Here is a 23,608-nt window from a genome sequence, read left to right on the forward strand (position 1 = left end):
TGCTTCATAAGAATAGCCAGTGAAACATGTGTAGTACATATAATGAATTTTGATAAGGAGAAACAGAAATCGATACAAACGTTTGGGTTCCTAATCCCATGGTGAAAAGCTGCTGAGCCTTTTGGTTTGTTTTCAGCAATTGTATTTCAATACAAATTACCAAGTGCATATTTCAAAAGCCATTTCCTGCGAGAACCCCCGGGAAGCCATGTCTCTGCCATGGGTCTCCTTGTTCCATAGCAGGATGTGTCACATTTGCCAAGTCCTCCCTGCTGGAAATTCTTCTCTTCTGCTGCTATAAACAGCCAACATCATCTATGGCACAGGCTAGCTCAGGGAAATATATATATATATTTTAACTGCTGTTTGGTCATTAGTGGCAATACACATAAAATAATCTAGGATTCTATGTCCAAGCATATATTTTCCATTGTAGTATTACCATGTCTAGAGGGCATTTCTTTTCTTTTTTAAGATTTTATTTATTCATGAGAGACACACACAGAGAGAGAGGCAGAGACACAGGCAGAGGGAGAAGCAGGCTCCCTGCGGGGAGCCTGATGCGGGACTCGATCCCAGGACCCCGGGATCATGACCCAAGCCAAGGGCAGATGCTCAACCACTGAGCCACCCACGCGTCCCCTGAGGGATTTCAATTGAATATATTTTCCACATTGCTGTCTTTGTTTTTACTTACCAGTTAACTTGCAGGCCACGACAGCTTCTAGTTGTCTTATGCCTAGCTCTCCTTCAAAGGGGAAAGTAATTCCATCCTAGAAACTCACAGTTTATTTATAGAAAGAATCATCACACTTCTATCTGCTCATTTCCTTCTATAACTTCCAGAAATATAGAAAATTTAGTACAGTAAGTGATTGATTTAAAAGGAAGTCCTGCTGACACAAAAATAATTATAGGAAGATAGAGTGAGTTATGGGGGGCGGAGGGAGCCAACTTTAGGAAGATATTTCTTGTGTTTCAGATCTCCTTGCAGTGGAATTGGAGTGCAGTGCTTTACCTCCTGAGCTGGACTCCGAGAAATCAGCTTGTCCTCTGGAGTCCCTGCAATAACTAAAGAAGTTTATTATTGCTGACATGTGGGCAGGTTTGCCATGTGTTGCCATAAACATGGCTGTTATTTTCTCCTTGCACTATTTCAGAAAATAGTCATTTGCTCAGATTTGGCACAGCTGCTGAAATGCTGCTGTATCAATTCTCACCGTGAAAATTCACAAAGCATTTTGTGTCTACATGTAAGAAATGCTCATTGGAAACTGGATAAAACCATCAGGCTTAAGAAGGGAACCAGCCTGCCCTTAGGAAAAGAGGGCTTTTAAGAGAACCAAAATGCAGACTTTTTTTTTTTTTTTAATTACATCAAGGTGGAGATCGCCTTCCTTTGAACGTGTTGGCTTTTTGTAGGCTTCGATATGTGCGTTATGAGGGAAGTAGGACTCAGTTCCGGAACAGCATTTCCATTCTCTGCATAGTCATCTTGGTTGCTTAGATGCGACTGCAGTGTAGAATGTGTGAGCGCTCACTTGGTTATTTAATCTCAAATGTGTATCTGATTTCAGCTGCTCATTTGACTATAAACATATTGAAGAAGGCCAGTTTTGCTGACCTATCATAGTGTCCTTATGATAGAACTAAATGGTCTTTATTCCATCTTAAAGGTTATCGGAACAGGGTTAGGCCAAGAGCCTGTTGGTAAATACCTCCAACATTTAAGAACCATCACAGGAAGGCGAGAGTATACATGCTCCTTGAATTTGCAAATCAGATCATTTCATCCCAATTCCTTTTCTTTTGGAAGAGCAACGAGGGCTAGAGAGGGAAGGTGACTTGCCCAAAGCCAAGCAACATATTAAGACCAATCTGGTCTACAACCTGTTTCTCCTGACTCACAGGATAATGCTATTTCCATTACACTGTTCTATTTGGAAGTTCCAAGGAGGAGAATGAGGATCTGTGGGTGAGGCTTCAGGGAGACGTTCCAATGTAGCATAAGGACATTTTCCATAAGGTTTTATAGCAGCCCATAACTGGAGGAATGAGCTAGATTTCAAAATACGGAGTTCTTTATCCGTACAAGTATCCAAAGTGAGAATGGTTTTGACAAGGAGGATGGATGTTATTCAAGAAAATGTATTTGAATGCAAGCTTAGCCTAGCTGATCTTGGAGGACACTTCTAGCTCTAAGATCCTAGGATTCCCTGGTTTATACACCAAAGTCATTTTTCAAGCAAGCCAAGACTATCAAATGTGTATTTTGTCCCAAACATTCAAATCCTCAATCTATAGTAGCTCAATCGCTAATAGGTGATACCTACTGGATATTAGAATAACGAATCAATAACCCCAAGTACCAGTTAGATATGAAGCATCATTTTGGAAGAGACACAAGTTTCCTTCTAATTTTTAGTGTTTTCATTTTGTGTCAGCATTCCAAAGAGAATACTCTCTGATGTTTAATTTTTTCTCACAAAGGAAAAAACAACCTCCTTTGTACATTGCACTGAAGATGGCACTCTAGTAACAACCTCACACTAGCAGTGATAAGATGTGCTTATATTTATTATTTCAGTCCTACATTTCAATTTTGAGGTTATTTCTTGAGCTTGGCAAATGGGACACAAAGGTTAGTGTATTGTTATATCGTCTTCCCTAATTAGAGTTGGGTCTATTTTTTTTATTATTTACCCTCAATTAGATAGAATTGAAAATTATTCCAAATAATTTTAACTCAGGTTATAGCTCAACAGACTATATTAAGAATAGCAACCACAAATTATCCGAATTACCAAAAAAAAAAAAAAAAAAACTCTCAGAAATACTTACTTGAATTTCATTCCATAGAGTCAAAGTTTTCTTAAAAACAAGAACTTGGAAAGGAAAGACACCCTTGAAACCTCAAGGGTTTTTGGTTGTTTATTGGGTGCCGTTAGTTTTTAAAGATTCTGAATACATCCGAGATCACTCTGCAATGCAATTCTGAGTTTGTCTTCATTAAGTGTTATTAACCAGGGGCTCCTTCAAAGTGGCCACTGTGCATTCGCTGACCCCTTTAATCACAAAGAGTATTCCTTCAGGTACTAGTTAGCAATTCATTCAAAATTAGCAGTTTTACACATCCGGATCCTACTTCACTTCTAAATAGTCACCGTGTTAAATGTATAAATAACCTCTGCCTCATTAATGTTTAAGTAGAAAAGAATAGAAGGGAATAAAAAATACTTAGTTTGATTGGTTGCTGGCACATCATGATGTCTATTAGAGCACAGCACACTGACCCTCAGGCCTCCCCTCTTTCTTCATGTACGTGCCCACCCATGCCCGTGCAGCCCCCTAGCTCCTTGTTCAAAGTCCTCTTCTGTGACAGTGGCCGAGTGCTCCAAGTAAGTAACCTCCCCACTCCCATTAAAACTCTAATTCTGTTTGATGTTTTTCTTTCCACCTGATTCACATTTAAATACCAAATTCACACTGCAGCTAATTCACACGTACATTAGTATGTTAATACTCTCAGGGGTATTTTAAGAGGCTATTGAGGAGGAGAAGAGGAGACCATGTTCCTAGAACAAAGGCTGGCATTTCGGCCCGTGACAGTGGACTGAGGCCTCTCTTTGTACCCTTCCGGAATATCACATGTGAAGCTGTTGTAGCTCAGGTCGATTGGAACTGGCAGACTGACTTAAACCGACTCTCCTCAAGACCCACGTGTGTCCCCTAAGTGGCTTTCATTCATGCGACCTTGTTCATATTGGAGTGGGGGAAAGGGGGGGTGGCATCGGTTAATTAAGGCTGTCCTGTGGAAAAGACATTTGAATGAAAGACCTAAAGGGTGAGGTCAAGTTAGTTGTCAAAGAGTGGGGTTGGGCCAGGGCATGTGAAACTGAGGGGGCAACATGGCTAAGACCCCAGTGTGGGAATTAGCTCATCACGTGGTGCTGGTGGGGTAGGCAGAGACTAGACCAGGGGTTGCCACACCTATTTTGCACAGGGCCAGAGAGCAGATAACTTGAAGCTTTGCGGGCCACACAGTCTTTGCTGTAACTAGTCAGCTCAGCTGCTGTAGCATGGAAGTAGCTGTAGACAATGAGTTCAACAAACAGGTGTGGCTGTTTCAACGAAATTTCATTAATGAAACAGGTGGTGGGTCGGTTGGCCCACAAGCCCCGGGTGCCGTCGCTGAAGCTAAATTGTGAAAGGCCTGGTAGGATTCAGACTGCCGGATGCTTTGGGAGAAGTCAACGGAGGTTGAGAAAGCATTGAGGTGACATGGTTACGTTTCCTTAGGACAGACTACTGGCTGCTTTATTGAGGCCAAACGAGGGCGAGTGAGGACCAGAGTATATGTGGGGAACCCAGTCAGGAAGATCCTTCAGTAATACCGAAAAAAAGACAAAGGTGAGCTAAGCTGTTAAAGATGAAGGAAGTACATGGTTGTGGCCTGTATTGCGAATGAAGACCCTGTGGGCCTTGCCCATACACTGGATATGTGAGTCAAGGGTGATGGGGTGGGGTGCAAGGAGGATTCTCAGAGTCCTCTGCGTGGAGCAGCTGGGTTGATGAGAATACCATTCACTGAGATGAGGAACTCTAGAAGAGTTGGAAGTGGCTCAAATTGTTGGGTGGGCGAGTGTCTGTCCAACAGGAGCTCCGAGGAGCATCTTGGGCCAGAGACAGAATTGACACTGAAGGTCCCAGAAGGAGGTCCCAGAAGGAAAATACAAAGGCCTAGCAAGGATTGCAGCTGTTTCAAGCTTTGGTTTTCAGTGTCCCCCATGCATCAATGGTATCAAAAGCACCTGAGGCGCTTGTTAAACCTCAGCCTCTCAGACCCCTTCTGAACCAGAATATCTGTGGGCAGGGCCCAAGAATGTGCATTTTAAGCTTTCCAGGCTATTATTCTTTCCATTAAATTGGGGAAATCTCTGCTGTTGAAGTAACTTGGAAGAGGTAGCCCCTGCAAAAAAAAGAGAAATTGGGACCAGACAGCCAGAGGGAAATCCAGGAAGCTCTTGAGGGGGCCTGGGAGCAAAAGAAGAGCGTTTCGAGAGAGGGGGTGACCAACGGTGTTCAGTGTTGCCAAGAGACCTCAGTACTATCTCACCAGGGTTGTCTGGTACCAGTTCCACTTGGATTGCATCCAAGACAGATGTCAGAACAGCTGTGGGACTCCATGCCCTAACAGAACACAGAAACCACAGATGGAGATGGTCTGAGAAATGAGACGAGAATCGGGATCAGAAGACTAGGCTAACAAAAGATCAGTGCACGGGGAGACAGCAGGATTCCGGGGGGGAGGTGTATGCCAACAGAGCAAGGCCAGCAGCCAGATCCCATCCAGGGCAGGAGGTCAGAGTGGGCACCTCGAGTTAGCACCAGAGGGCATCAGGGCTGGGCTGTCATGGAAGGTCACCAAACCCCAACATTTCTGAGAGGCTCTCTCTGGGCTGAGGGCTGGAGCGTGCAAAATAGTGGGACCGTGTCCCAGTCCCCATAGAGACCACAGCCTAGGAAAGGAGGCAGACGTGAGAGTGACCAATGAGAAACCCCCATCCTCGCTGCTGTAATATAAAGATGATGCAAAAAATAAATAAATAAAATTAAAAAATTAAAAAAAAAAAGATGATGCGCTGCATGAACAGGTGTTCAGCCATAGGGAGAAGAGAAGGCCTCGTTTGACCTTACCTTTGGACGATGGATGAGATTTTGATAGGTGGAGAGGGAAGTCCCAGCTGAGCGCACAGTTTGGGTGAAGGCAGAAAGGGACAGGAGAGCCTGGTGTTCTCCAGGTCGTGGACGGGTCAGTGTGGCTGGAGCAAGTGCCTCCTGAGGGATATCTCTAACTGCTTAGGGGTCACCCTTGCTCGTACCACCTCCCCATTACCTCATCCTTTCGAGCATCCTTTACCTTTGGCCTTCTCTCTCTTGCAAGGGCTCCCCTGTCTTTATTGCAGTTCCTCCTTCCCCCCACCCCGCCCTACATGCCATAAGTATTTCCAACAAATCCTCCAATAAATGAACACAAGAAGGAGCAAATACCATAGTCCAGGTGCTGAGGTATGTGCTTGGAAAAATAAGGGAGAACAAGTCCTGTTCCTTCCTTCAAAGAGCTTGCAGCTCGGGTCACTCCAGCAACGTTTCCCTTAACACAGAAGTTTGGCCCTGTTCGGGCAAAAATCTCACTTTGCAGGGATACCACCGACTTGGACTCCTCCATTCTGCACTGGCCTGTATTTCTGGCTGTTTATCTCCAATCTGAATGAGAAAGGACTGAAGTCAAGGTGTTTTTGTTTTTTTTTTTTAATCAAGTGCAAGAGTTTGTGCTTCCTCCTAGCTCAGCAAAGCCCTTGAGGGAGTTTGGGGTTATTGTTTTGGAAACCTTGAGAGCTGGGCAGGCAGTTGCATTAGTCCTACTTCTATTGGTGGGTGCACGCCGCTGAGCTCAAATGAAGCTTTTGTTGCTGGGATTTGTGTTGTTCTACTTCTTTTCAGGCATCTCGGGGATGAAAGAATGGACTATCACAGATTTGTAAAAACAGCTCTCAACTATTCCATCCCAGGCAAAGTCTCTGCACCCTCCTAGCAATTTCCACATGAGGTCTTTATGTTTTCCAGGGCGCCCTCGCCGCTGCTTTCAGGAGATAGGGAGGGTGTCGTTTCATTTCTTTTTTTTCTTTTTTTTTTTTTGCCTCCCTTTCCTGTTTTTCCTCTTTCTCTATAATAAGAGTCAGTTTTCATTTTCTTTTGTGCGTACGTCTGCTCTGTGTTTGAGGAAGGAGGGTCTTGGTGAGCTGTCACCTTTCTGTGAACAGAGCTCATACTCCGTTGTTCATCTCAGAAATAAAGCAACAGGCTGGGTGGTCTGCTCAGTTGCACTTGGGTCTCAATAATTAGAACCCCCTGGATGAAATAGTAACAGGGTTAAGAGAAGGAGCCTCCTCTTTCTAACTTGAAACCGAGTTTCCATTTCGGCCTCCAGGGTACCAACATAAAACTGGCAAAAAACAAGCCCCCCCCCCCCCCAACAAAAAACCCCAAACCACTCTTATTAAGGAAAACTCCTATCTTCCCCACCCTTCTTCCCAAGGTGCTTCTGTTCAGGGAGGTGGAGTTGATTGTGTCCCATGGGACGTGGATTTGGGGAAGAGGAGTCTCTACAGATGATTCCTTGCTCCATGAGGATGCAGCAAAGAAAGGCAGGAACCCCAGTCTTGAATGCAAAGTGGTAAGGAGGTAGCCTAGTTTAGGATCTCAGACTATAGTGACAAATGGGGGAGGAGGCCCTGGATACATTTGTTGAAGCTCCATGGTTTCACTCTTCTGAAGTTCTAGGGTTTCCTTTTCTTTCCTTTCCTTTCCCCTTTCCTTTCCCCTTTCCTTTCCCCTTTCCTTTCCCCTTTCCTTTCCCCTTTCCTTTCCCCTTTCCTTTCCCCTTTCCTTTCCCCTTTCCCTTTCCCTTTCCCTTTCCCTTTCTTTTTCTGTTTTGGGATGGAGGTTGGAGAAATCATTGCTACACTCTTTATCATATGACTTTGGAAAGGGTTGCTTCAATATGAAAAGCATCTGTCATGTTATGGTCAGCCACTACTACCGTCCCTTCTTGCTTCCTTATAGATGGACATTTCCTTGCTCCTAGTGGCAACACTCAAAATTATTTTTATACTCATGATGATCTCCTATGTAGTAGCCCAGGATAGGGCTGCAAACTTTTCAGGGCAAGTGGAAAGATGAGACCTAATAGCATTTTCTAGCCTTAAACATCATTACACACTTACACAGCAAAAATTGAGACATTTTACAGGGCACTGAATTTAGTTTTTCCTCACAGGGGAAAGGTCAGAGAAGAGGAGCAAAATTAATTTGGAAAGACACTGACTATAAATGAATTGAATTAAACAGAGTCAAAGGACTCCTCATCCTATAAAAGTTGAAAAACATTTTTAAAAGAGGACCTTTCCTGTGTTATGTTTTCATCTAAAAAAAAAAAAAAAAAGGAACTGAATTTTTTTCTCCTCTCACCTTCCCGCTTCTACCTTCAACTTCCATATAAATACACTAAAAAAAAAAACCCCACTTCAGGCTTTTCTTTGTAACCTAATATGTTCAGACACCATTGCTTGCTTGTTTCAGTTTTCTTTTAGGTTTCACTATTGAACACATAATGTCTGTCTCCACCTGGAGCTGCCCACCAGAGATCTCCCCTAATGTGGGCCTAGAAGACAAGGATAGAACATTCGAAAGGTCAAGTGTGGCTAATGCTTCTCTCGATCTGGTGGTGTATCTGGTTTGTTTCTTTATTCTTGCTGTCTCTCCATAGGGGTGCTGCTTAAAAACAAGAGTGATTAAGTACACTAAACTGTTCCACCTCTAGGGAATCCCAGCATATCAAAGAGGCTAATAACTTCTTGGCAAGTTTCCATGCCTGAGCAAAATAAACAGTTTTATCAGCACTGGTAGTTCAAGGTGAGAAAAAATAGATCAGCAACTTTAGAAAAGTCTAGTCTAGTGGGATATTCTAGAAAGCCTATATAGCTCTGGCACCAAGGATCCTAAAAACTCAGGGACACTGCTCTGTCAGACTCTATGTCTGTCTTTATGCCAACGCCATACTGTTTTAATTGCTGTAGCTTTAGGATATATTTTGAAATAAGGAAGTGTGATGCTTCCAGCTTTGTTCTCCTTTCTCAAGATTATTTTGGCATTTGGGGTCCTTTGTAGTGCTAGATGAATTTTTTTTAAGTTTCTTTTACTATATGTAATATAATTTCTTATCAGCAGAAATTGAGGAGGCCGTAAGAGCAGACCACCTGGGACAATAAAGGGTTTTTTTTTTTAATTTTTTATTGGAGTTCAATTTGCCGACACATAGATGAATTTTAGAATTGTTTTTTCTATTTCTCTTAAAAATGCCATTGGGATTTTGATAGGGATTGCATTAAATTCATAGATTGTTTTGGGTAGTCTGGACAATTTAAAAATATTCTTCCAATCCACGAACATAAGATATCTTCCCATTTCTCTGTGTCTCCTTATTTCTCTTTCATCAGTGTTTTGTCACTTTCGGGGTACAAGTCTTTTTATCTCCTCGGCTAAGTTTACTCCCAAGTAATTTATTCTTTTTGATGGTATTGTAGATGAGATTGTTAGTATATTAAAATGCAGATTTTTGTATGTTGATTTCCTATCCTACAACTTTACTGAATTCGTTGATTAGTTCTAACAGGTTTTTTTTGGTGGAGTTTTCTTTTTTTTAAGATTTTATCTATTTATTCACAAGAGACACAGAGAGAGAGAGAGGCAGAGATACAGGCAGAGGGAGAAGCAGGCTCCACACAGGGAGCCCAATGTGGGACTTGATCCTGGGACTCTAAGATCAGGGCCTGGGCCAAAGGTGGCACTGAACCACTGAGCCACCCGGGCTGCCCTGGAGTTTTCTATATGTAAGATCATATCATCTGCAAACAGAGACACTTTTCCTTCTTCCTTCCCTACTTGGATGCCTTTTATTTCTTTTTAATTGTTCTGGCTGGGACTTCCAGTACTATGTTGGATGGAAGTGGCCACAGTATGGGTGGTCTTACTTCCCTTGTTCTTGAGCTTAGTGGAAACACTTTCAGCTTTTCACTATTGAATATGATATTAGCTGTGGACCTGTCATATATGCTTTTATTATGTTGAAGTAGTTTCCTTCTATTCCTACATTATTTAGAGTTTTTATCATGGAAGTTTATTTAACTTAATCAAGCGCTTTCTCTATATCTATTGAGATGATTGATTATGTGATTTTTGTCCTTTATTCTGTTAGTGTAGTTTATCACATTAATTGATTTTCATATGTTGAACCATCTTTGCATCCCTGGAATAGATCCCACATGGTCATGGTGCATATGATCCTTTTAATGTGCTGTTAAATTCAGTTTGCTAGTATTACAAAGGAATTTTTTTAAGATAGATAGATAGATAGATAGATAGATAGATAGATTTATTTATTTATTTATTTATTTATTTATTTATTTATTTATTTATGAGAGAGGCAGAGACACAGGCAGAGGGAGAAGCAGGCTCCATGCAGGGAGCCCGATGCGGGACTGGATCCCGGGACTCCAGGATTGTGCCCTGGGCCAAAGGCAGGCGCCAAACCACTGAGCCACCCAGGGATCCTCATTACAAAGGAATTTTAAACAAAGAATTTAGTTTTAAAAATACACAATATTTTTTAAAAAATTAAACAGATTAACATGAAGGGTGCCTGGGTGGCTCCGTTAGCTAAGCATCCAACTCTTGGTTTTGGCTCCGGTAATGATCTCAGGGTCCTGAGATGGAGCCCTGTATGGGGCTTCACGTTCAGTGAGGAGTCTGCTGTAGATTCTCTCTACCTCTCCATCTGCTCCTCCCTGCAACTCAAGTGTGCTCACGAGTTCTCTATCTCAAATAAATAAATCTTAAAAAAAAAAAAGATTAACAATGAAACTGAAGTCTCTCTTATCTCTGACCCAGAGTCTCTGAGGGTCAGGGATTAGAGAACTAAGAAAGCTGAAAAAAAAAAACAGATGAGGTTTGTGGTTCTTACTCATCCATAAATTGCCTCCTTGAACTCAGTGGGTCCTGTCCCCCTTCTCATCCTCAGCCTCCCAATCTATCGAATGAAGGTATTAGTTTCTTTTATTTTTACCCTAAAAAGATAGTTGCTCTTATAGTTACCAATCAATGAAAAGTAATTTAGGCAACAGATAAAGACAAACAAAACCAAAGAGATGAATGTGACCCAGAGCAACTCTTCCACCACCCCCCACCACCCCCACACACATACACATAGTCAACTACTGCTAACAGTTTCTTACATATCTTTCCCGGACTTGTTTTAGTCATATCTAGGCATACGTACATATTTTCTTTTATGTTTTCTTCCAATAGAAGAATATAGAGGCTTCTCTATAGGAAGAGGCAGAAAGGGGGATCCCTGGGTGGCTCAGCGGTTTGGCACCTGCCTTTGGCCCAGGGCGCGATCCTGGGGTCCCGGAATGGAGTCCCACGTCGGGCTCCCAGCATGGAGCCTGCTTCTCCCTCCTCCTGTCTCTCTCTCTCTCTCTCTCTCTCTCTCTCTCTCTCTGTCTATCATAAATAAATAAATAAATCTTAAAAAAAAAAAGAAGAGGCAGAAAAACATAGCACTTGATATAGTGCAGTCTTGAGAAGCCAGACTACCTGGGTTTACAGCAGGCGTCTGTCACATATCCAGCTGTTTGAACATGGCCATGCCACTTAACCTTCTGTGTATCTATCTCCAGTTCCATATCTATAATACTGGGATCATGAGAGAGCCTACCTCATAGGGTTTGATGTAAAAGACTAAGTGAGGGGCAGCCCCGGTGGCGCCGCCTGCAGCCCAGGGCATGATCCTGGAGACCCTGGATCGAGTCCCATGTCAGGCTCTCTGCATGGAGCCTGCTTCTGTCTGTGCCTCTCTGTCTCTCTCTGTGTCTCTATGAATAAATAAATAAAATATTTTTAAAAAATGAAAAAAAAAAGACTAAGTGAATTAATAAATAAAGGGCCAGTTCCAGTCACTCAGTAATTATCAGATGTGAGTTAGCCCACCCCTCCTTTATCTCTTCACATCTAGTGTATATAGAGCATCTTGTGCCATGAACAGCTTCCCTACCTATCACCATCCTTTTTAATGCCCTTATAGTATTTGAACCAAAATTTATATAACCGGTCGTCTACTGATGAACATTGAGGTAGTTTCCAGGTTTTTACTGTTCAAAACATTACTGCAGGGAGATTCCTTACACATACCACATTTGCACACACATGCGAATGCGTTGTTAGGATAATTTTTGAGAAGTGGCGTTGCTAAGTTTAAGTGGATATGTACTTGAAATGTTGATCTGCAACGCCTAATTGACTTCCAATAAGCTATACCAATTTATTCTCCCATCAACATCGTATGAGAGTGTTAGTTTTTACACACCCACAAAAACTTCATGAACTATTAATTTTGTCTTATTTACTTACTGTTCCAATATGTGAAAAATAGTATCATTACTGTTTTAATTTGCATATCTTTAATTATGATTAAAGTTAAACATATTTTCCTATGTTTATAAGCTATTTATACTTCCTTTTATATTAACTGCCTGTTTATGCTCTTGACAATTGAGTGGTTTTTAAAGCTGATTATCATTTTAAAAGTTATCTTAAATCAATCCTATTATATGGAAGTTTCTAGAATTCGGATGCCAAATTAAATTAAAAAAAAAAAACACCCTCCCGCATTACCCATTTTATAGAGGAGGAAACGAAGTCTCAAATAATTTAATATTAGAGTTAGGTAATGACAGGGCTGGAATTTTAACACCTCCTTGTTTTTCTTTCTTTTTTTTTTTCCTGATGGGAGCAGCTGCACTGCTTTTTAAACAACACCACTTTTCATCTTTGCTAACACATAGGTACAGCCATAATTGTCTCCCTATTACACTCTTTGCTTCATTGTAAGGCAGCCATATGCTTCAGTATGTGGAACGTCCTATCGACTTAACTTCCCTATAAACGTGTAGTGTCAATGAGTAATTAATCCCACTGCAGTCACCACTAAATATTTCCAAGAAAAATCTTTTCACAGAACACACTGGTTCTTATAATAGCATCTCCTGCACCTCCCCACTTGTCCCACAAAGTTTGTTTCAGTGTTTCTTCATTTATCATGTCTTCTTAGAAGATTAATATGCTTACATTGTATTTCATTCCTTGGTGTTCTGAAAATAACATATTAGAGAATAATCGAGTCAATGGAATTGTTTTTATTAAAATGAAATTTGTTGGGATGTTACTATCAGACTGATATGAATCTGTACAGGTCAGGAAAATTGGGAGGGAAAGCACTGAGGAAAGGAGATTTGTATATGGGGCAGGATGTAGGGGCAAGAACAAGACAGAATTTCCTTCCCTCAGTATTGAAACTAAACACTTTGCATTCTCATCTGTAAATAAAATGAATACTGCTATTATTGGAGTGCTCACTGTGTTCCAGGCACCATGCTAGGCTTTTCATGGGCATTATCTCATTTAATTCTCACAACACTATGTGAGATGAATATTATTTTGTATATGAGAAAAATTATGAAAAAAAAAATTATGTTCAGGAAGCCTAAATAGTTCCCAAGGTCAAATAATTAGTAGTTGGTAGAGCCAAGATTGAAGCCCAGGACTTCTGACAGTAAACTTCACATGCGTTCCACTGTCTTATGTTGTCTCCAAATATAAAACATATGGCCTGAAGTTAGGTTGTAAGAGAGAGAGAAGACAAGATGCTGATCCATGTGTGAACAATTAGAGATGTTAGAAATGGAATTATTAGTCTCCAATTTTATTGGGTTCCTGCTAGAGCATTGGATAGGACATTGAGGCATCAGATAAACAATGCCATAGATCACTATTTGTCAAGATCATTCCATAGAACACTGATTCTTCAGGCTAAGGGTGATTTTTTAAAAATAGGTTCTATGCTTAAATAATTTTGGAAAATGTTGATTTTATTAAAGTCAAACAGTTTTATTTGCTGCAGTACTTCTCAGGGTGTTTAATTGTACTAATGTGCATTTTAACACTCCAAGACACATGATGGAGTGTTCTGTATTTCTCAGTCTAACTTCATTTGCAATTCCCTTTTTAAAGGTCTTATGTGCCATGGAACACATTTTGGGAAATCTTGACTAATCAGAATCTCAAGTCCCCTCTTACCTCCAAATATATATATGATTTCATGATTCTGTTAGTGGCCATGAAGACCAAAGCGAAGGCTGCTATGTACACGCATTCTTATCCTATGTTCTTGGCAATTAATCTGTAAGTGTTATACTGTGTAAGCTCTTCACTGAGCCCAAGGTGAACTTTTTGGCAGGATTATGGGTAGTTCAAACATTAGCTAGAAGGTTTAACTGGATCACAGGTTCCCGAATCTAACTGCACATCAGACTCAACTAAAATATTTGTTATAAATGTAAATTTCTGGACCCAATTCTCAGAAATTCTGATTCCATATTTTGTGGGAAGGCTCTAGAAACCATTTTAAACAAGTGCTCCAACTATTCTGAATTATATGTTTGGTCCATGGTGAACATTTGGAAATAACCTAAGATACAGAGTGAGAAACGGCTGTGGGGATGCTACAGAGAAGTCACCAAATTTGTCCCGGTACCAATTTCAAGAAATCAAAGGAGTCGGGCTCCTGAATGTCTCCTTATGAAACACTCTACAAACAAACCTAATGTTGCTGGTTCCTTAGGAACCACTGGTTTAAGTGGTCCAATGATAGCCTTTGATTTTATGAGTGTGACATGTCCCTAATTGCATGAAGAGAAACATGGTGTCCAGGATGAGGCCTGTTCTCATCTCATCAACATAGCACCAAGTTGAGATTATAACTTAGGACACTGTGCTCAGATATGACCATCACTCTAAGAGGAAGCAGAGACAAACTGGAACAAGGTTGGGGGGGGACTGCTAATATGGATTGGCTAGATATCATAAGAAATAAACATTTCTCACTGGCCATGAAGGCCCAAGAGAGGGCTGCTATCTATCTACCTACCTACCTACCTACCTACCTACCTACCTATCTCCTTAGTCTATGTTTTTGGTCTAAACTGTAGATGTTCTGTTGTATAAAGTCTTTTTCATCACTGGGACTTTGGAGTTATTTATTACTGTAACATAGCCCATCCTGGCTGATTCAGCTATAAACAGAAGAGTCAGAGGTAGAACCTAGTCTATTCTACTCCTAAAATCTGTGTTATTTTTTGTAATACAAGGCCTCCCAGATGGCCAGTATAAGTTCTATAACAATGAAAAAGAGTATCTCATTAGTTAACTCACGCAAATATTTGATAATCACTCGGGAGAACTATCATAGATGGGATCGATAAGCCAGATAACTGAATTGGTCTCTTCCAACTCTGGTATTCCATGATTGCCTGATTCTGTGACAGGTTATAAGAACCCAAGTGCAAAACTAGTGCATGTGTCTGTGTCTGTATTTTCCCTTTTCTTCCTTTCTAGGCCTAAGACATATGTACTTTATACGGACTTTACTCAACCCCATCTCAATTGGTCTTTTTAAGAAAACCAAGGTTCTGCTCCTTTTCCAAACAGCTATGAAATTTGGCAATATGTCACAATGACCTGACTATTGGCTTTTATTCCTAATGACTTCCCTGAGGGGGAAAAAACAAAAGAGCATTTGCATTTTAGCCTTTTCTTTTCTAGCACATAAAATATTTTTACATTTATTTATATTTTGGGGGGTTGCACCTTCCTGTAGATTCTCTAAGGTTAGTGCTATCTCAAAATACCCCTTCTCCATTTGATGTCATAATAGGGATGTGGAATAATTTCTGGCTTGAGACTTCCTCATCACTATCATCACTTCTGTGTCATCACTGAAAAAGAAATCATTTTAGGTGTCACCTCATTGGAGCTAAAATATGATGAAAATCAATAAATATATTTATCAGATTCTTATCCTCCCATGTTTTAAATATTCTCATTTCTTATCTTGGTTACTACTCATGTAACTCATTCAACCGCAGGGACACTCATGAAAGAAGTGAATGGACTACACTCACTTAGCTTTACATAAACAAAAACCACAAAATTACATCACAAGTGCTTGTCAGCACCCTTGAAGATGATTGTCAGTATGTTAGGGCATGGAATGCCTGCAAACAAAGACTTCCCCCTAACTTTGAGACCAAATCTGAAAACATCACTCTCTAAAACAACAAATATCGATTAGACATGATTGGACATCTTCAAAATAACTTACCATAATGAATGGCATGTAAATTTGGGATTGTTGAGAAAAGGCTACATCCTGCATCTCAGCCATGAAGATCAGTGTCTCCTAATTGAATACAGAAACCAGAAACCAGATTGCCTTTCAATCTAATTAAGGTCATCAGAGTATATGTGCTCAGGAATGTAGTTATGTAGTTAGACTAAGTATGTCCTATGCACTTGCTAGTAAGATGCTCTGAGAAAAAAAAAAAATTACATGGTTAAGTTGCTAAATACCCACCCTGCAAAGCTTCAAAAGGTACATTACCATATCAAAGGCATTGAAAAGACCTGTAGAGAAAAATACCTCTTAGTTTTGCTTAACCCAGCATTCTCCAAAGTATTTGCTAATGGAACACCCCACCCTTTAAAAAAAAAAACAAAAAACAAAAAAACATGCCTGTTGAAACAGACCATGGAACTCATTTTGGCAATTACTGAGTTAAGGAAAAAATAAGCTCTAAATATATCAAGTGTTTTGTGAGTGTGGAAAGAGTAACAGGCTTTCCATGGAAATTATTTCTGTTTTCTATTTGTGTTACCTTGAAACCTTACTGATTCTTTGCTCTGAGCCTCGATTTTCCCTTCTATAAAATGGAGATTAAAATGTTGAGTGAAATAAGGTATGCTAGCCCCAGGATGGCATTAGAGCTTGGTGTTTAAGGGCCTAGATGCTGGAACCACACCACCTGGGTTCGATTCATGGCTCCATGGCTACCTATTTATGTGATGTTGGGCAAGTTATTTCAACATACTTTCCCTCTGTTTTCTCATTAGTAAATGAAAGGATAATAGTACCTACCAAAGAGATTTGTTGTGAGCATTGAATGGCCTTGAAGTACTTCCAGTGAGCATTCCACTAAACATAAGCTATTATTTTAGCTTAACCAATACTTGAGTCAGAGTAATTGCTCAATAAATGGTAGTTAAATTTTAATCAGAAGTAAACATGCTAACAGGAAGGCTAGAGTCGGTATGAAATTCAGTGGGGCGGGGTGGGGGCAAGTAGGGGGAGAATGAAAGCAGCAATGTTCTATATGTATCCAGTAACCTTGTAGATGGTTGCTTTGACCAGTGTCCACAAAGATTCTCTCCTCAACAGGTCAGCCCCTACCACATTAGTCTGTCAAAGTTGAAGTATACTGTTAGAATTCTCCAGCACTAATTTACCCTCTGGCCAGCTTCACATTTACCAAATACTTCTCTGTAAGACTTTCCGAGCAACATTCTTACGTAGGAGAGACACAGGTTAGAATTACTTCCTTTTCAAAATTTCTAACTCAGCACTAGTTCTTAAAGTATGTATTGGGTGTAGTTGCATATTTCCAAAAGAGATTTACTATGAAAAAACTCATAGTAAAAGTACATTCACAAAGGGTGACTTAAATATCAGGAAGAGTTCAAAACCAAAGAAAGATGGGGGAGATAATTGTACCAGGAAAAAGGGAAGATGTAATTATTGTAATTATGCACTAATTTTAGCTTTGAAGTCATTAAAATTTGAATTCCACTTTTCAAATTCAGTCACTTCATTCCTGGTTTTGTTTATTATTATTATTATTATTATTATTATTATTATTATTATTCCTGGTTTTAATCACCAACCTCACACCTTTATAAGAGTTAGAATTATACTGGTCATTCATTCAAATCTTCTTTAATGGTTAGCAATCTTCAGTTCCCTAAAGCTCAGTGGTTAAGTCTTTAAAGATTTATTTTTTTAATAATAAATTTATTTTTATTGGTGTTCAATTTGCCAACACATGCAATAATACCCAGTGCTCATCCCGTCAAGTGCCCCCCTTCAGTGCCCGTCACCCAGTCACCCCCACCCCCCGCCCTCCTCCCCTTCCACCACCCCTAGTTCGTTTCCCAGAGTTAGGAGTCTTCATGTTCTGTCTCCCTTTCTGATATTTCCTACCCATTTCTTCTCCCTTCCCTTCTATTCCCTTTCACTATTATTTATATTCCCCAAATGAATTATTTGAGAGAAAACGAGAGAGGAGGGGCAGAGGCAGAGGCAGAGGGAAAGAGAGAGAGAATCCCAAGCCGACTCCCAGACTGAGTGCAGAGCCCATGGAGGCAGAGCTTGATCTCAAGACCTTGCGATCATGACCTGAGCCCAAAGCAAGAGTCCTATGCTTCACTGACTCAGCCATCCAGGCGCCCTCCTGTGTTAACTCTTTAAATCCTTAATCCCTGGTGGTAATTTTTTAAAGGAACTATTATGGATTTTATGGTGCACGCACATGCACACACACACGTTTTCCCCTTCTGTATATGTCATTGGAGAGGATCTCCTCTTTCCTAGATCAATGTGCCTAATTACACCCTTATTCTTGGATCTTCTCAGCTTTCCCAACTTTCCTCAACACAGTATAAAATCATATTATCTTCTCCTATTCCACTGAAACATTGGAAACACCTCTATTGCAAGGAAAACAAGTTTCCATCTTTCCAAGCCCAATGGACTGACTTCATCCTACTTGCCTGCAAAGCAGCATTTGACATAGTTGACCACTGTGTCCTCTCCTGTCTTGGCTTCTGCATAAATACTTTCCTGGTTTTCCTTTCTACTTCATCAGTCCATCAGTCTCCTATGCTGTTTCCTTCTTCTCTCCTAGACCTCTAAATATTTGGATTCTTCAGAATTCTGGTTCTAGGATGATGGTTCCCCAGCTTGGAGTAAAACCCAAAGTGACTCATTCTGGCCTATGAAACCCTACCTGATTTGCACCCCACTCGCTTTCTGACCAAGTGGCCCATTTCTGTCTTCCCCCTTACATCAATACTCTTTGGAATATTAATTACCACATATTGTCTCCACTTTTTCTCTTCCCATTTTCTCTTGAACTCACTATAATCATGTTTACATCCAAACCACACTACTCCGCTGAACAGCTCTTGTCAAAGTCACAAGTGACTTCCTAGTAGCCAAATATAAAGATCAATGTTCAGCCCTCCCCTTACCTGACCTGTCCGCACCACTTGGCAAGTTGATTGTCCTCTCCTGTGCAAAATACTAATTCATTTGATTCGAGGACACCACTATTTCTCATTTTTTTCTCCTACCTTAACCGATCTCTTTTGCTCTTTGCCTAGCTCTTTCCCATCCTGCTGCAAACTAAACATTGGAATGTCCCAAGGATTAGTCTTGGGTCTATGTTTTTCTCTATTTATACTCATTTCCTGGGTGATCCAATCCAATTCTGTCCCGTGGATATAAATACCATGTATATACTGATGACTCCCAGGTTTTTATCTCCTGCCCAGAATTCTTACCTGAACTACAGATTTGTAAGCATAACTGCCAACTATACATCTACACTAACAGGCATTTCAAACTTAACACACGCAATACCAAACTACTGATATTCCAGCCTAAAACTTGCTCCACCTGTCATCTTTACCATTTCAGTAGATGGCAATGTTGTTGTTGTTCAACTGTGTGAACCAAATGCTCTGGAATCCGCTTTGCCTCCTTTTTTTTCTCTAGTAAATCCTGCCAGTTTTACTTTAAGAAAATAGACAAAAATCAAATAAAAAATCAACAAGATCAGAACCAAGCCCCTTCTTATCATGCCATCTCCACTGCTTTCACTTTTGTGCAAACCATTATGGTCTCTTGCTTAGATGGCTTCCAGAGTCTCCTAGCCTGTCTACTGGCGTCTACTCTTGCCTCTCTACAGACTATTCTCTATGCAGCAGAGTGATCCTGTTAAAACGAGTCAGACCATGTCACTTCTCTGCTAAAAATCATCCACTGAAGCTCTTTTCTTTGTACCATTCAAAGAAAAAGCCAAAGTCCTTACAGTAGCTTTTAAAGCTCTCCATAATCCAGTCCTTTAGTTTTTCTGACCTCATCTTCTACCCCTCTCCCTCTTGCTCACTTTCTGCAAGTCATACTTGCTTTCTTGCTATTCTTTGAATGTGAACATTGTTAGTCATGTTCCTGCTTTAGGATTTTTTCACTGGGTATTCCCTCTGCCTGGAATACATTTTTTCCCAGACAGCCACATTGCCTATTCCATTTTGTTCCATTCTCTGTTCAGATATCACCTTCTAAGAAAGACTACCCCAAACCATTTTATTGTAAAAGCATGTGGCCACTCTCTAATCCCATTACGCTGATTCATTTTTCTCCATGGTGCCCATCACTGACTGAAAAAAATATATATTTATTTGTTAGTTATATCTAAACTAAAATATAAGTTTATGAATATAGGCCCACCACTGTTTTGCTCACCAGTATATCCCCAGTACCTAAAATTCTACCTGGCATATAGTAGGTGCTCAATAACTATTACATCAAAGAATGAAATGAGCTTTCTTTTTACTCAACAGATTCAAATACCTTCAGTGGCATTTCAAATGCAATAATTCATTTCATTCATTCATTCCAGTATTTGTTGAGCTAGGCACTGTGGCTACAATGATGAAAAGTAAAGTGATTCATGCTTTCATGGAGTTTGATCAGTTTCCCACTTTCTTTTTCCCCAATTTTTACCCCTGCCACTACTCCCATTGAAATGTGTTCCCTCTGTGTTTTGTATCTTGATAAAATGTTATTATTCACTATAATCAGCCAAGGTAAAAACTGAGGGGTAGTTTTGACTTCTCTTTTCCTATGCCCCCAAACCCAATCATTTACCATGTCTACTCAACTCTGCCTAAGTATCTCTAAGATTAATCATTTCTGTTCCATTTCCACAGTTAAATAAATTTCACTTTCCCCAGCCTCCCCACCACTACCTTCTTAGGTCCTCATCATCTTTAGCTTAAAAACTAATTCAATGAATTTACCTCCCTTCTTACCTGCTCCCTTCCCCTCAAATCTATTTTCTACATTGTAGCCAGAGTGATCTTTCTGAAGTGCGAATATGACCACATCATTCCTCTGCTGAAAATCCTTTGACTGGCTCTCCATTGACCACAGGACAAAATTTGAATACCTTAATATGGTCTTTAAGACCTTAAATAATTAAGTCTCCACTGACCTCTCCATCTTTATTTTTTGTTGTTCTTTTTTTTTTCTGGGGGGGGGGTGGTGCAGAGGAAAAGATTGAGAGAATCTTAAGCAGGCTCCATGCCCAGCACCAGCACAGAGCTCATAGGGTTCAACACCGGGCTTAAGGCAGGGCTCAATTCCACAACCCTGCGATCATGACCTGAGCCAAAATCAAGAGTCAGACACATAACCGACTGAGCCACCCAGGCACCTCTATTCTGTTGTTCTTTAAGCCCAGCTCACATGGACTTACTTCGAGATTTTTCCCAGACCTCCTCAGGCTCCTGTAAATACTCCATTTAGACCACCAGCATAACATGATCGTACCAGCATGAGAGAGAATCACTAGGTGATTTCAAATATCTTCCCTGCTGAAATTGCTCTCGTCCCTCCCTAAACTACCATTATGTTCCATCTATCTCTTGCTTTAAGCGCCTTTTATTACAGTTACTTCTGCACTGCTGCCACCACTATTAGGTGATAGCTCCTGGATGGTGGACTCTTGCTTTAGTCAACTCTGCAACCTAGGTGCCATTGGACCTAGACCTGTTAGCTTGCATTCAATTGCAAGGCATTCAATCAATGCTTGTCAAATGACTAAATGTTATGTACGGACATTTTTACTTATATTGCATTTCTATCACACCCTTTCCCTTTGATGATATGGTTTCATCATTTAAAAGATGCTATTAGGGGATCCCTGGGTGGCGCAGCAGTTTGGCGCCTGCCTTTGGCCCAGGGCGCGATCCTGGAGACCCGGGATCGAATCCCACGTCGGGCTCCTGGTGCATGGAGCCTGCTTCTCCCTCTGCCTATGTCTCTGCCTCTCTCTCTCTCTGTGACTATCATAAATAAATAAAAAAATTTAAAAAATAAAAGATGCTATTATAATATTTAACCCTATTAGCTTTTCTGATAAAGAACTGCTTAGTGCTCCCTACTTTTCGAAATTTGGTAACAAAATTATCAAAAAAGCATTGAGTAAATTTCTCACAGAAAGCTGGATTCTTTTATTATGTGAGGGACTTGATTTGTTGTGTTTAAACTAAAGCAATATATGTTTGATCCCTAATTCACAGTTTTTTTTTTCTGTTTCTCTTTATCAAAAATCATCTTTTATGACTGATTTCACTATTGGTTGAACTAGCTTAGCGGTTGACCTTGGTCCGTTAGGGGAGCCCAAAATGGTACTATTATCAAGCATTTAGGTAAAAAATAAATGAAAAAATAAGCTAATACTTTGAATTGGTATTTTGAGATTTGAAGGTTTATATTTATTTGCTTTTCAATGGCATTGTTTTTGGTAAAATCAGTACCAAACTAATTTGATTTTTTTAAATATAGTCTAATATGAAGAGATATATTGAAGTCGCATAGAAACAATTAAATGCAGTTTCTCCTGGTGAAACCTCTAGTTCAATGTAATGCATCAATTCTGAATATCTGTCCAACAATTCTTAGGCACAAATTATGATTCTATTTTGCTCCTCATATTTGGCTCTGTTTGTAACTCAACAAGTGTCTTAGGTATGTCCCATGAGTCATAGAAGCTGAGTGAGTTGAATCAGAAATACTGGATATGGATGATCATTATAAAATGTACACTTTGACCTCTTAAATTATGCCAAGTGACAAGGCTCTTTTTGACACATTGAAATGATCTGGTCTTTTCAATATTTAATTTATTACTAATGAGGGACTGCAATTACTATGAATTAAGTAGACTGCATTTATCAGAAGATCTGGCACATTTCTGCTTCCATTTTAAAAAGAATATCTGAAAGAAAAAATGGAGAAAATTAGATGCGTGAAAATGCATTGTCTAATCAAGAACCATGATCATTACCAGCTGTCAAAGGATATCTTAAAATATTTAATGAGCTAAATTAAGCTACAAAGACATGCCAAATCTTTTTATAGGAATTTACCTGGATTTGACCCTTTGATCTCACTCCAGCACAGCATGAACCAAGGAAACAAGGGAGGAACCGAACATAATAGAAGAAAGAGCATCAATTCAGCAGGCAAGACACTCAGCTCAACCACTTATTTGCTGCCTGACTTTGGGCAAGTCACTCTCTTACTCTAAATTTCCATTTTCCCACCTGTAAAATGAGATGGTTGGACTAGATTGAGAGTTTCTGATAGCCTCCTAGTCCGTCCCTGTTTCGTGGCCATAAGATTTATTTCGGTTCAAGGCAGTTCCATTCAACAACCTTGAGAGACAGCTACAGCAGCATATTACAATACTGTGAAGTATAATATAATATAAACATAGTACAAGGCCTTAGAATCAGATGGACAAGAATTTGACTCGGGACTCTCAACTTACTATTGATATGACCTTCAATAAACCTATTTATCTTTCTGAGCTTTAGTTTTCTATCTGTAAAATGGGGACGATGATACTACATGTTTCATGATTGCTGTAAAAACAAAATGGCATAATGGGTATTTTGAATTATGCTATTTGTTGTCTTAGTGCTTAAGAATATGAAGATGAATCTTACTCTGATTACCCTTAAAAGTGATTATAAGTTGGGAAAAACAGCAAGTACACAATCACCTTAGACGCAATGCAGTCTGTGAAGATTGCCCAAGTGCTTTGGGAAACGCAAAGACCAAGAGAGCAATTTCACCTCGGAGAACCCGAGAAAGACACATATACCCCTTCCATGATCATTTACTGAGCACCACTTTGTGCTCTGCATGAGGGTAAAGAGATGGATAAGAACAAATGCCTGCATTTCA

The sequence above is a fragment of the Canis aureus genome, chromosome X (assembly GCF_053574225.1).
Source record: "Canis aureus isolate CA01 chromosome X, VMU_Caureus_v.1.0, whole genome shotgun sequence".
Taxonomy (NCBI): domain Eukaryota; kingdom Metazoa; phylum Chordata; class Mammalia; order Carnivora; family Canidae; genus Canis; species Canis aureus.